The sequence below is a fragment of the Macaca nemestrina genome, chromosome 13 (genome assembly GCF_043159975.1).
Source record: "Macaca nemestrina isolate mMacNem1 chromosome 13, mMacNem.hap1, whole genome shotgun sequence".
Classification (NCBI taxonomy): Eukaryota; Metazoa; Chordata; class Mammalia; order Primates; family Cercopithecidae; genus Macaca; species Macaca nemestrina.
In genome coordinates this window covers 53770142-53783240 of record NC_092137.1, presented here as the reverse complement: position 1 = coordinate 53783240, position 13099 = coordinate 53770142, and the positions used below count along the sequence as shown (strand labels likewise).

Sequence of the window (13099 nt, the reverse complement as noted above, 5' to 3'; positions counted from 1 at the left end):
TATACATATGTCTGAATAGTTGCTAAAGAGTCTGTAGAAATTTCTCAAACGACTGTGTTCACTTAGTGTAATGTAGCATATCTATATTTATTGTCTATGAAAAGGTTTTGTGGCTTGGTGCAGTGGTTCATGTCTATAATCCCAGCACTTTGGGAGGCTGAGGCAGGAGGATCACTTGAGGCCAGAAGTTCGGGACCATAGAGAGACCTGGTCTCTACAAACAAACAAAAAGAAAATAATAAATAATAATAATAGTAATTTGGCATGCATCACCATGCCTGGCTGTAGTCGCAGCTACTTGGGAGGCTCGGGTGGGAGGATCACTTGAGCTTGGGAGGTTGATCTTGCAGTGAGGTATGATTGTGCCCCTGCTTTCCAGCCTGGGTAGCAGAATGAGACCCTATCTCTAAAAAACAAAAACAAAATGACGACAACAAAAACTTTGATGTATTAAGAGAAAAAAAGTTTACTAAGGGATATACATTGTGAGTCTACTCTGTTAAAAGTATATATTTATATAAAAGTTTAGAAATATCTACATTAGAATATCAACAATACTATTGTGCTTATCAATGGGTGGTGAGATTATGGGATTTTTATAAATAATTTTTCTATAGAAATGTCTTATCTGTGTGATAAGAATTATTAAGTTAAACATAAAAATTCTGGGTAATTTGAGTCTGCCTATTATTACTTAATAAATCTGAGGTAACTTTATTCCATCTGAAGCACAGAACCTTTGCTGAGGCCAAGGCAGATTCACTGCTTCTAACACTGCTGCCTCCTTCAACTACTTGATGGCCAAAGTGACTGAACAGCTGGAGCTTCTCAGAGCTTTCCCAGGGGCCTAGTCAGGGCTCTCAGTGCTACTGTTGTAATAAACTAAGTCATATCCAGTAGAGGAAAGATATGAGCTTGGAAATTATTCCAGCTGAAAACTTCCATCTCCACCCGTCCAATTGTGATTGAGTTCTGGTTTCTATACCTTCACAAATATTTATTTTATGTCTCTAGAAAAGAGAGAAGTAGTTTTTTGTCACATGTCTATTTTCATTAAAAAAATAAAAATCCAAAAACTATATTGGATGACCAGTTTAGAAATGTCGGTGTACTTTCCTCTTTAAATGCATTAAAATCTCTTTACTTTTAAAACTCATTTGTTTGAGCAGCTGTGCTGTGAGCAGGAAGTTCATTATCTTCCACTTGAAGTTTACCTATCCTGAATCTCAACCTCCAACTGCCTAAGAACTTTGGGGCTCATTTGTTTGAATGAGGGGAACCAGCCCTCTCTATAAAAGGCCAAGCAGAGTCTTTCATGGCCGTTGTCTCTTGGAGCCACAAGGTGTTGCTGTTGCTGTTGGTTCCTGATGCTTATAGTGCCTGGTCCTTGCACAAGACACGGTGTGCCCAAGCTTGGACTCTAGGACTACTGTTCTCTTAGTGGACTCTCATAAGACTGGTCATTGTCCCCCAAAGCATAGGACATAGCCATATGCTCTTTCTGCCCCAAACCCTTAGTTTTTCATCCTGAGTCACCAGCCCAGAATCTCCAGGGAATTTTATTTCATAGGGCCTTTTGTCTTTTCATGCCACTGTGTCTTGGTCACATCCTCCCTGGTCCACCCCACTGGTAAGTCTAATTTTGAACCTCAGAAAGCATGGATGCTCTATTAGACTTCTTATTTCCTTCCTCCCAGTGCTCTCGGATCATCTTGTGGAAGAACCCAAAAGGAGGTTGGTCAATGTGATTAGGCCATCTGTGTTTGCTAATTGTCCATAATGGAAGTTAGGCTCCTACCTTTCCACAGAGACTGGGAGATAGGAGGAATATCTTTCTTGATGATTACATTTCAAAGCGATGGTTTCCAGGTCCTTGAGAAAGACATTCTTGAGTCATAAGACATTTACATCTCAAAGGGGCATATAAAAATGTGCAACTGAATTTTTTTGTTTCGTTTTGTTTTTTTGAAGACAGAGTCTCACCCTATCACCCAGGCTGGAGTGCTTTGGCAAGATCATAGTTCACTGTGGCCTCCAACTCCCATGCTCAAGGGATCCTCCTGCCTCAGCCTCCTGAGTAACTGAGACTACAGGTGTGTGCCACAATGCCAAGCTATTAATTTTTTTTTTTTTTTGTAGAGATGGGGTCTAACTATATTTCCCAGTCTGGTCTTGAACTCCTGGCTTCAAGAGATATTTCCACTTCGGCCTCCCAAAGTGTGATTACATGCGTGAGCCACCATGCCCAGCTCCAGTTGCAAATTATATAAAGTAAATTCTCTAAGGGAAGTCAGAGACCTGTGAGCAGGTAGAAGTCTGTCTAAAGTTTAATCAAGCTGAGGGGAACGTTAAGGTCAACTTGGTGAGTAGCAGCCTTCAAATAGGCTCAATATAATCCCAAAAGGTTCTAACTCATCTCTTCTCCACCCTCATTCCCAGTGTGGGTGGCTTACTCTGTGTGTACACAACTAAAGCTGAGTTTTCTATGGCAGGGGTCAATAGAAGTCTGCCTTATGGCAAATTGTGCCATATACTTGACATGGCATAACGTACTGTCCCAAATTTGGTAGTACTCTTTGTGGAAAGTGGATACTTCATACAGTGCTTTAGGTGCTGAGGGAATTAAGAAGCTACACTTCCTTAATGGGATGTTACACTACAAGTTGGGGAGTCTATAGTTCTCTTTTTGGTGACTACTATGTACATTTTCTGCTGCAGAAAACCAAACCGACATCAGTATTCCCTCGACACCTCCAGTTCAGTGCACAAAGAGAATTCACTTCCTTGGAAGTCACCTTGATGCTATTTTCTATTGTACATGATTTTAAAATATATTGTGATAAATCTCATTTGTTCTCTTATTCAATGGTTAAAGAAACATGTAAGGGAGTTGGTGAAATATATTTAGCTGATAGGATTTTAGAGATGATTTTAAATTCCATATAACCATCTTAAGATTCATATGAGAAATTATGACCAAAACTATTAGCTCTGTTTAGATCAAGATGTAATAAAGAAACTTGTCCAATTAGGAACTAGTTCTGTTTATCTCTGCTTTTCAAATTGGGTTCTACAAATATGAATGTTCCTGAGCACCTTCAGAAGGGACGTGTTGTGTTTGTTCTGTTCATCACCAGTGAGAAGTAACTTGACATTTCCATTGCTAATAACTTCCTTGCAAAGTATATTGACACTTCAGTCATTTTTAAACCAAATCAACAAATAATGAGGGGCTGTTCTGTGAAATCCACCCACGCAGTTCTTGCTCGCAAATGATGCAGGCTGTTGAGATGCCAAGATGCAGATGACATGTGGATAGTGGAATAATAACAGACTACTTAAATAAATGTTCAAAACATCAACAGGTTTCATTTGAAGGTGTGTAGGTAGCTACCAAACAAACTTGGTGGACATTAATTACTACAGGAGGTGAGAGGACTAGAAGAACATGCATAAAATGGATCTCAGAAATGAATCTCCCAAGCCTGCTTTGTCTTTCCCTGAAACCCATTTGCTTAGTGCTTCGTGCATACATCCATGAGTTATTCTCCCCATGTATATGCCCCTTCTTGCTTTCCCACTTTGCTGTGACTACCCTTCATTGCAGATAAAAGGATCCACTCTTAATTCCTTCTATTCACCGTCATACATAATACTCCTGCCTCCACACAAGCCCTCCTCTCTGCTGGAAGGTCTTTATCTCTATTGTGATTCTCCTTTGTTCCTTCCACCTTGGTAACTTTTCTTAGTTAAAACTCATTTTAGAAGGTTTAAAATCTCTTTCAGAAGGTCTACCTAGAGCTCCTTGTCTCCCTTGAGTTTCCCCCATTATTCATTGTAGAGCAGGGAGGGCGTGGGGGTGGCCTGAGTTCAAATACTTGCTCTGCTGGGTTGTGTGTAACAAATTTCTTAACATCTCAGAAACAGTTTCCTCATCTTTAAAGCGAGGCTATCTGTGATTGATTTTTAATATTATGAGAATAGTGGATGTATGCTACAGGCATATATATTAAAGAAGGCATGAACTTTTTCTTTTCCCACTGAAGTAAATTCATGCCTACACTTGTATCTGGACACACAGTAGATTGTTTTCTAGTGCCTCCAAGTTTTTAAAATATTTTGACGAGAGTTGATAATTGGTAGCAGGAGTAACATTCCGATACGAGCTACTCTGCTGTTAGCAGTGGAACTCTAATGGTCTGGGGAAAGGCTCCTGTGTGGTTGAACCTGCCCAGTTGTGGGTACAGCCTTGTACTGGCAGCCCAACCCTGACCTAAAGTAAATTCCCAGGAGAAGTCTTTCCTGGGATTTGAATTTGCAGCAACAGATGTGAACATTCTAGTGGCAGTTTGATCATGTATGATACTATAAATAGGACCCTACCCGCAAAAAAGTGGAAATCTCTAGAACAGATTGATTTTTTTTTTGCTTTTTATTTTAAACATTTTTAAATTAAAAACTTAAATTTACATATAATAAGATGGGCCTTTTTTTGTATACAGTTCTTTCACATTTATAGTCTCTTGTTCAATAATTATTTGGTGAGTGAATGAGGCAGCCAATATAGTACTTGGCACAAAGTTGGCTTTCAGCGTATACTTGTATATATGTAGGTGTACATACACTTACTGTGGCTACAGCTAGCACTCTGCATAGTTTTTGGGTAGCACATATCTCACTAAATCAGTGCCACTATTAGACTTGACTTAACAGAGCCGTGTCCTGGGTCCTGTGCTTCAGGCTGTTCATTGTGTGGTCCACTGATAGACATCCTGTGGGAACTGTTAGAAATGAAAATTCTTGGGCTGCATCCCAGACCCACTGAAGCCTCACCTCTGGGGGTGGAGTTCAGGAATCCACGTTCTAACACAGTCTCTAGGTGGTGCTCATGCAGGTGTTTGCCAAGCACTGCCTTAGAGGGCCCTGCCCTGTTCTTTTTGTAATGTCCCTCTTGATGGGTGCCCCAATCCTTGAACACACTTCAAACCCAGACTCCAAAACCCTCTGCCCTGAGTCTATTTCCAGAACTTTTGTAGGTCTTTTTATTTGATCCATGAAGGGACAGCTATTTGCAGGGGCTGTGGATAGAGCTTGGACATGTGAAGGTGTCCACATGTGTGTGCCAGACCCCTTGCCAGGCAGCCTGGAGCTGGGAGAAGGAAGAGAAGGGCAGTAAGCCACAGGATACATTTTTTTTTTTTTCCTGTTCTGCTAGTTCTAAATTGGAATCTGCCTTCTGGGTAATTTTGAAGTTACATTTATTAAGATTGTAGGAAAGAACATACTTTATTTAACTGCTTGCTAGCTTGAATTATATAATTTAGACATTCTAATATACAATATGCAGGCCCCTATTTTTACCCTCAGCCTGAGGCCTGCAAATGTTAAGGTTGAGTTTCTCCTGAATTCTTAAAGTTTCCTTTCTGTGTTCTCCACTGGGTTGGGAACTCCTTGGTGGCAATGACTGGGCCTTCTTTGACCCTGTAACTCTATTGTCTTGTGCAATGCCTGGTGTAAGTGACTTAGTAAATGTGTGCTGATAGGTGAATAAATGAATGAATTCCTTTATGAAGGTTGGGGCTGTTCGGGAAAACTTTGTGGGGGAGATGCTGAGCCAACATGGTTGTTCCTGGGTAGGGTTGGTGAGACCATGGCACACAGATGAAGTGTCCTTGTGCAGGCACCACTTTCTACTGTTGGCACATAAATTGTTGGAATGAGGGAAAATTAAGGGACTATAACATGGACATCATATTGTCTGGTGGAACTGATTCCTCAGACCAAGCAAAACCAAATGATTTTTACAGTCTATGCAAGTTGAGTGTTATGAACTGAGTATTTGTGTTACCCCCAAATTCATGTGTTGAAGCCCTAACGCCCAGGGTGACTGTATTTGGTGATGGGACCTCTAAGGAAGTTAATTAATGTTAACTGAGATTATAAGGGTGGAGACCCCAGAGACCTCCATCTCATCTCTCCATCTTTTTCAATCTCTCTCATTCTCTGTGTGCACACACCAAGGAAGGGCCATGTGAGAACATAGTGAGCAGGCAACTGTCAGCAAGCCAGCAAGAGCGCCCTCACCAGAAAGTGAACCTTGCTGTAAGCTTGATCTTAGGCTTTCCAGCCTCCAGAATGGTGAGAAAATAAATTTCTATTGTTTAAGACACCCAGACTAGTATTTTGTTATGGCAGCCTGAGCTGACTAATACAGCGGGAAAAAGAACCAAATGCCACAGATTAATTAGATGTAATGAAAACAGCTGTCAAGCTAGTCCTAAACCTTGGCTTACTACAATTAAGTGTTCGATACAAACTAATTAAATTAGCAGCTCCCCGGTGTTGGTTTTATAGACAGTATAAATTATGCATTGAGGCAGGAAGCTCTGTTCATACCAAGGACTTATTTTGGTGGTTCTTGTTTTATGTGTGGCATTTGTTTCTGGTTTTATTATAATGACTTATGCCAGGTATATCATAAAGTAGCATAATTGAATAATTGCATGTTGACTATTTAGATAACTTTATATATATATATATATATATATATTTTTTTTTTTTTTTTCTGTCTCTTTGAAATTCTTCTTTTACCAAGGCTGGATCCCATAGACATTCTCAAATCTTGCTGGCTCAGTATCAGGGAAAGCTGAAAACAAAAGCTTTATAAGATGTATTATTAATGCTTGCTGCTGTGAAACGTTGATAATAAATAAGAGCTGATTGTATCCACTGCAATTTCTCACTCAATTTTGATGGCTGGGGAAGAGCATAGATTTCCAAGCAGAGTGAAAACAGGTTGTCTTGTTTCTGCTCTCTTTATTAATGCAGGGTCGCAGCTGCATTGTCTCTTGCTAGCAATGGCTTAATGCACTTGTTTGGACTGCTGTTCAGTTGTCATTTGCAAGGGGACATCTGGCATTTGGACTGTTTTTGAGAGGCCATTGGTTTTTTTCCCATCTAAACATTTCACCTGATTCTCTTAATAAACTTGATGGTTTGTAAAATTCAGCCAACTAACCGATATTCGTTAACAATCTACTTTATTTGCCAGACAGTGGGCCAAGCTTGGAGGAAGTTGTGAAGCAGAATGAAGCCTGTCCTGGTTCACAGAGAACCTAGAGTGTGGTTGAGAAGTTAAGACACATGCAAAATCACAGTGAATCACATGATAGTTGGATGTGCCAAGTACTAATTGTACTGCTCAAAGTAGGCCATCATTTCAGGATGGAATCACTTCCAGGGGAAGAGATACAGGGTGGTCCAGGAGAGGTATCCAGCACCAGTCCAACATCTCCTTGAGCAGTGTTTTTCAAATTGTATTGACCCTGCCTGATTTCTTCTTCTTCTTCTCCTTCACCTTTCTCCCTTCTCCCTTCTCCCTTTCCCTTCTCCTTCTCCTTCTCTTTCTCCTTTCTCCTTCTTCTTTCTCCTTCTCCTTTCTCCTTCTCCTTTCTCCTTTCTCCTTCTCCTCCTTTTCTTTTCTTTTTTTTTTTTTTTTTGAGACGGAGTCTCGCTCTGTCGCCCAGGCTGGAGTGCAGTGGCGCAATCTCGGCTCACTGCAAGCTCCGCCTCCCGGGTTCATGCCATTCTCCTGCCTCAGCCTCCCGAGTAGCTGGGACTACAGGTGCCTGCCACCGTGCCTGGCTAATTTTTTCTATTTTTAGTAGAGACGGGGTTTCACCATGGTCTCGATCTCCTGACCTTGTGATCCGCCCGCCTCGGCCTCCCCTCCTCCTTTTCTTCTTCTTTTTTTTTTTTTTTTGAGATGGAGTTTCATTCTTGTTGCCTAGGCTGGAGTGCAATGGCGCAATCTTGGCTCACTGCAACCTCCAGCTCCTGGGTTCAAGCGATTCTCTTGGCTCAGCCACCTGAGTAGCTGGGATTACAGGTGCCTGCTACCACGCCCAGCTAATTTTTGTATTTTTAGTAGAGACGGGGTTTCACCATGTTGGCCAGGCTGGTCTCGAACTCCTGACATCAGGTGATCCACATGCCTCTGCCTCCCAAAGTGCTGGGATTATAGGCATGAGCCACCATGACTGACCTGACCCTGATTTATAGGAAGAAAAGTACTTGATGTCAAACTGTACACCTATATGGATATGAATCACAGAAACTGAAGATTCACCAGATAATACTTAACCCTTTCTATGTGCTGTGCACTTTATTCTATTTATTTTTAACACTTTATGAAAACATTCTATTTTGTGAAAAACAATAGTAGTTGCACTCCATAAATTGTTAAGTGCCCCTTTAATTGGTTGCCATCCTGCATTAATTAATAGTCTGAATTCTCCAGAGAAACAGAACTAATAGAATCTATCCTCTCTCTCTCTCTCTCCCTACCTACCTACCTACCTACCTACCTACCTACCTACCTACCTGTCTACCTACCTATGTATAATCTATCTACTATAAGGAATTGGCTCATGAAATTTGGAGACTGAGAAGTCCTAAGATACACAATCAGCAAGCTGGAGACCCAGGAGAGCTGATGGTGTAGTTCCAGTCAGAGTCTGAGGGCTTGAGAACCAGGAGACCTAATGGTATAGTTTCCTGTCCAAGTCTGGAGGCAGGAAACCAATGTCCCAGCTTGAAGACAGTCAGGTAGAGAGAAGGAATTCTTTCTTACTAAGCCTTTGATCTCTTCAGACCTTCTAGGAATTGAGGAGGGCCATCTGCTTTACTCAGTCTTTTGATTCAGAAGTCAATTGCATACAAAAGCACCCTCATAGACACACCCAGAAATTATATTTAACTAAATATCGAGGCACCCTGGGGCTCAGTCAAGCTGACACATAAAATCACTCATTACACACTCACAACCTGAAAAACTCTGTGGTAGAGGCCTGTCTTAAAATTCCACAGCTGCTTCCCACAGTAGGGCCACCTCCCTACTCTCCTCTCCGTGCCATCCTATAATTGGAAGCCCAGGAAATCATCAGTATCTCTGCAGTGGATTACCTAGGGGTTCACCAGAGAAACAAAACCAGTGGAATATATATAGTTACGCAGAAAACGCTAATCATCAAATGGTAATCATCATCAAATGCTAATCTCTTCTGAAAACACCCTCACAGACACACCTAGAAATAATGTTTTACTAGCTGTCTGGCATCCCTTAATCTAGTCAAGGTGACATAAATTTTTTTTTTTTTTTTTGAGACGGAGTCTCGCTCTGTAGCCCAGGCTGGAGTGCAGTGGCCGGATCTCAGCTCACTGCAAGCTCCGCCTCCCGGGTTCACGCCATTCTCCGGCCTCAGCCTCTGGAGTAGCTGGGACAACAGGCGCCCGCCACCTCGCCCGGCTAGTTTTTTTGTATTTCTTAGTAGAGACGGGGTTTCACCGTGTTATCCAGGATGGTCTGGATCTCCTGACCTCGTGATCCACCCGTCTCAGCCTCCCAAAGTGCTGGGATTACAGGCTTGAGCCACCGCGCCCGGCCAAGGTGACATAAAATTAACCATCACATGCATTTAAGGATTATTAGTAAAGGAGTGATATCCTCTATTAGATTAGAAATCACATTTTGGAAAGATTACTCTGTAATTACTCCGTAAAGAGTGCATTTCTAAGAATTTAATTGTGGCGATATCAAAAGGCTGCATATATAGGCCATATACTTTTGGAGTGGGGAGAATGGATTTGGAGTATAGATCAGTGTTTCTCGAGCATGAGACTTGGAGCATTTGTGAAAACACAGGTTGTTGGGATCTACCCACAGAGATTATGGATTAGCAAATCTAGGATGAGGCCTTGGAATTTGCATTTCCAACAAGTTTCTGGGTGATGCTGATGGTGCTGGTCCAGGGACTACACTTTCTTATTTGGTGTGGTTGTAGGAAGAATAATTGCCCTCAAAGATGTTCATGTCCTAATCCCTGGAGCCTGTAGATATGTTATGCTAGATGGCAAAGGGAAATTGAGGTTTCAGATGAAATTAATTTATAATCAATTTATTAATCAATAAATCAATAAATTAAGGTTGCCACAGAGCTGATTTTGGAGAGATTATCTTGGATTATCTGGGTGGGCCCCATGTAATCACAAGGATTCCTAAAATTAGAAGAAGGAGGCAGAAGAGAATTAGAGAGAGATGCTGACTACTGAATTTAAAGTCTCTGGCTTTGGAGCTGGAACATGGGACCGTGAGCCAAGAATGCGAGCAGCCTCTAGAAGGTGGAAAAGCAAAGAAAATGGATTCATGCCTAGACTCTCCAGAAAAGAATGCAGTCCTAACCCTTTGATTGTAGCCCCCTAAGACACCTATTAGAGTTCTAATTTACAGAACTGTAAGATAATGAAGTTGTATTGTTTTAAGTCACTAAATTTGTGGTAACTTGTTACAGCAGCAAAAGGAAACCAGTACCGATGCCTCCAGGAACTGCAGTGGGAACTGGGAACACAAAGGTGAAAACCACTTATTCAGTGACTTTGAGCTTCCCTATTTTTATTTTGCCCCTGCTCCCATCTCAGGACCAATCAGAGAGAGCGAAACATGCATCCCAAACCAATAACTTAAGATGTCCTGTCTCCAGCCTTGCCATGCCAACAGCCTCCAACCAGAGCATATCTGATTGATGGATCATATAAAGCCTTTCTACTCCCTTGCCTACCTTTGAATCTCTGCCAGTCACAAATGATGGTAGCTGACTCCCTTGCTATCACAAGCTCTGAATAAATAACCTCTGTTTGTCCTCATTTAGGTGATCTTCATTTATTTTCAAAAGACATAGGGCTCTCCTTTTTTTCTTTTCTTACTCACTGATTATTCTAATGCAGTGGTTCTCTACTGAGGGTAATTTTCCCCTCCTTCTCAGAACCTGGGACATTGCAATGTCTGCAGATAATTTGGTTGTCACAACTGGGGTATGCTACTGGCATCTAGAGGGTAGAGGCCAGCAAAGATGCTAAACATCCTAAAATGTACGGAACAGTCTCCAAAACAAAGATTTATCTGTACCAGAATGCTAATAGTGCTGACATTGAGTAACCCTGCTCTAGTGGTAGGAATTTCTGGCCTCCATGCAGTAGGGAGGTGTGTGTGGAGGGGTCTTTTTATGCAAGTAGGACAGTAGTACTAACATAAGACAAAGGTGACCAGCAATCTATCTACACAATTCACTCTGACGAGGCTCGCTCTTGCAGCAAATACAGTCTTTGCTTCTGCTTCCAAAATAGAATATGACCTCCTTGTCCTGAACAAACAGCAAAGCCTAACGTTTCATTTTGTGCCTCTGCTTAGTAACTCCTAGAGATCTATAACATATGTAAAAACATGCTAATATATTTAAATATACTTAACTTTATATATATGTATAAGATATGACTGTCATGATATTTCCATGTATGAATTGTAGAAATAGTGTCTTTCCTTCACAGCTATATCATACACACAGATACACACACACAACTTTGTTTCCAGCTGGCTCAATTTACAAAACAACTTCTCTAGTTTTCTTCTTCCATTCTTCCTCCAGTCACATGGGGTTGTATTTAGTTTGAGCCTTATGTATCCAAGACATTCTCATCTCTGGATCTTCTGAGCTGATTTGGAATGCAAGCTATGGAAGCCTCCATGTTTCTCATGCATTTAAAACAAAGCTGCAGTTTGAGATTTCTTCCATAGATTGACCTCTAGTGTTTCTGATTGACAAGCTCGGGAAGAAAGAGACAAGAAAGACCTTAGCTGTGAAGAGAAGCGTTCTCAATCCTTTTGCTCTGACATTTTTGCAAGCTCACAGACTAATTAATCAATTTCATTAAAAAAGAGAGAATATTGCCATGGTATCATAAGGCATGTTTATACTGTCACATTAAGATTTCAGGGTATTTTTAATCCTTAATTACCCATTACTTCTTTTCTTTTTCTTTTTTTTTTTTTTTTGAGTTGGGAAAGGCCTTAAAATTTCTTTTTTTTGATTATGTAGTTTTCTGCTGGTGTTTACTGAGGTTGAGGTAGTAATTGAAACAGAGCTGCCTCTCTTGTTTGGAGGAAATAAGATCACCTTTGGAGCCCTGGTTTTGTGTAAGATTTGATTAAAAGTTCCATGCAGATCATTCTACCAGCCTGTCTTCAATGCACATGCTTTTGCACAAGAAGCCACTAATTTATCACAAGAAGCATGACCCAGAAGGAGTTTTATCTATAATGTATGTAACATATGCTTGTGAAATATTTCCAGAAATACTCATTTCTAGCATTTTGTTTCCCCATAGCATCAAGAAATATTTAGTGTTGATAATAAAACTGGTGACGTTTTGCCCTGAATGATAGTTTTCTGAAAGTATCAAGAGAATTAAAAATGCCCAGTTTCATTTAAGGAACCTGTTAACTACTTGAAATAACAAGTAACTCTCCGATTATTTAAAGAGCTTTTCCTAGCATGTTTTCTAACTCCTAGTCATCAAAGAGATGGGTGAAGATGTGGAAAGAGAAGGTGCAGTGTAGCTTTTGAATTAGATCAGAATGAAACCTTTCTTATTAAAGTAGACTAGGAATAACAATAATAAAAACAAGCAGACAGAAGCATTCTCCTGCATCTTATAAAGGATTTTGACAATGTGTTCAGTAATTCTTTTTTCTTGTTTGGTTTACTATAAACTCTATGCCAAAGAGGATTTGGAATCTTACTTTAAAAAATGAATACTGAAAAATATAAATGTGTGCCTGTCTTTTATAAGGGACAGTCTAGCTAGTGTGTCTGCCTCTGAGTCTCATTTATGCATTGTTATTAATGTTGAATCGATGGCTTACATTGTAATATTCATTTATAACATATGCTTATTTATAAGATATATTTGAGTGAAGCTGATACCTCAGCTCCTTCATGTAGCTCAGCACGAAGTGGTGCTCCTGGAAAAAAACCACTTTTTCAAGGACAAAGGTAGTGTCCCAGCAATGATGTCTATAAAGAACATCTCAGAAATGGAGTGCCTTTCGGTGCAGCACCATTTTACACCAATAGGAATTCTCATTTTCTTGTGCAGACTACCAAGCTGCTTTGTTACTTGGCCTGGCACTCACTATCATGATGCCTCTATCCTCATAGGTTCCACATGAGAACAACAATTAGAATTACCTGGTAGCATGACTGTG

General features: G+C 40.6%; 1 non-coding gene across 1 annotated transcript; it reads left to right on the top strand.

The window, feature by feature from the left end:
- The first annotated feature begins 4194 nt into the window (after window positions 1-4194).
- Window positions 4195-4377, top strand: LOC112423735 (small Cajal body-specific RNA 16). The gene has a single exon (XR_003014296.1). It is a non-coding gene; the product is annotated as a small Cajal body-specific RNA 16 (non-coding RNA).
- Window positions 4378-13099: the final 8722 nt, after the last annotated feature.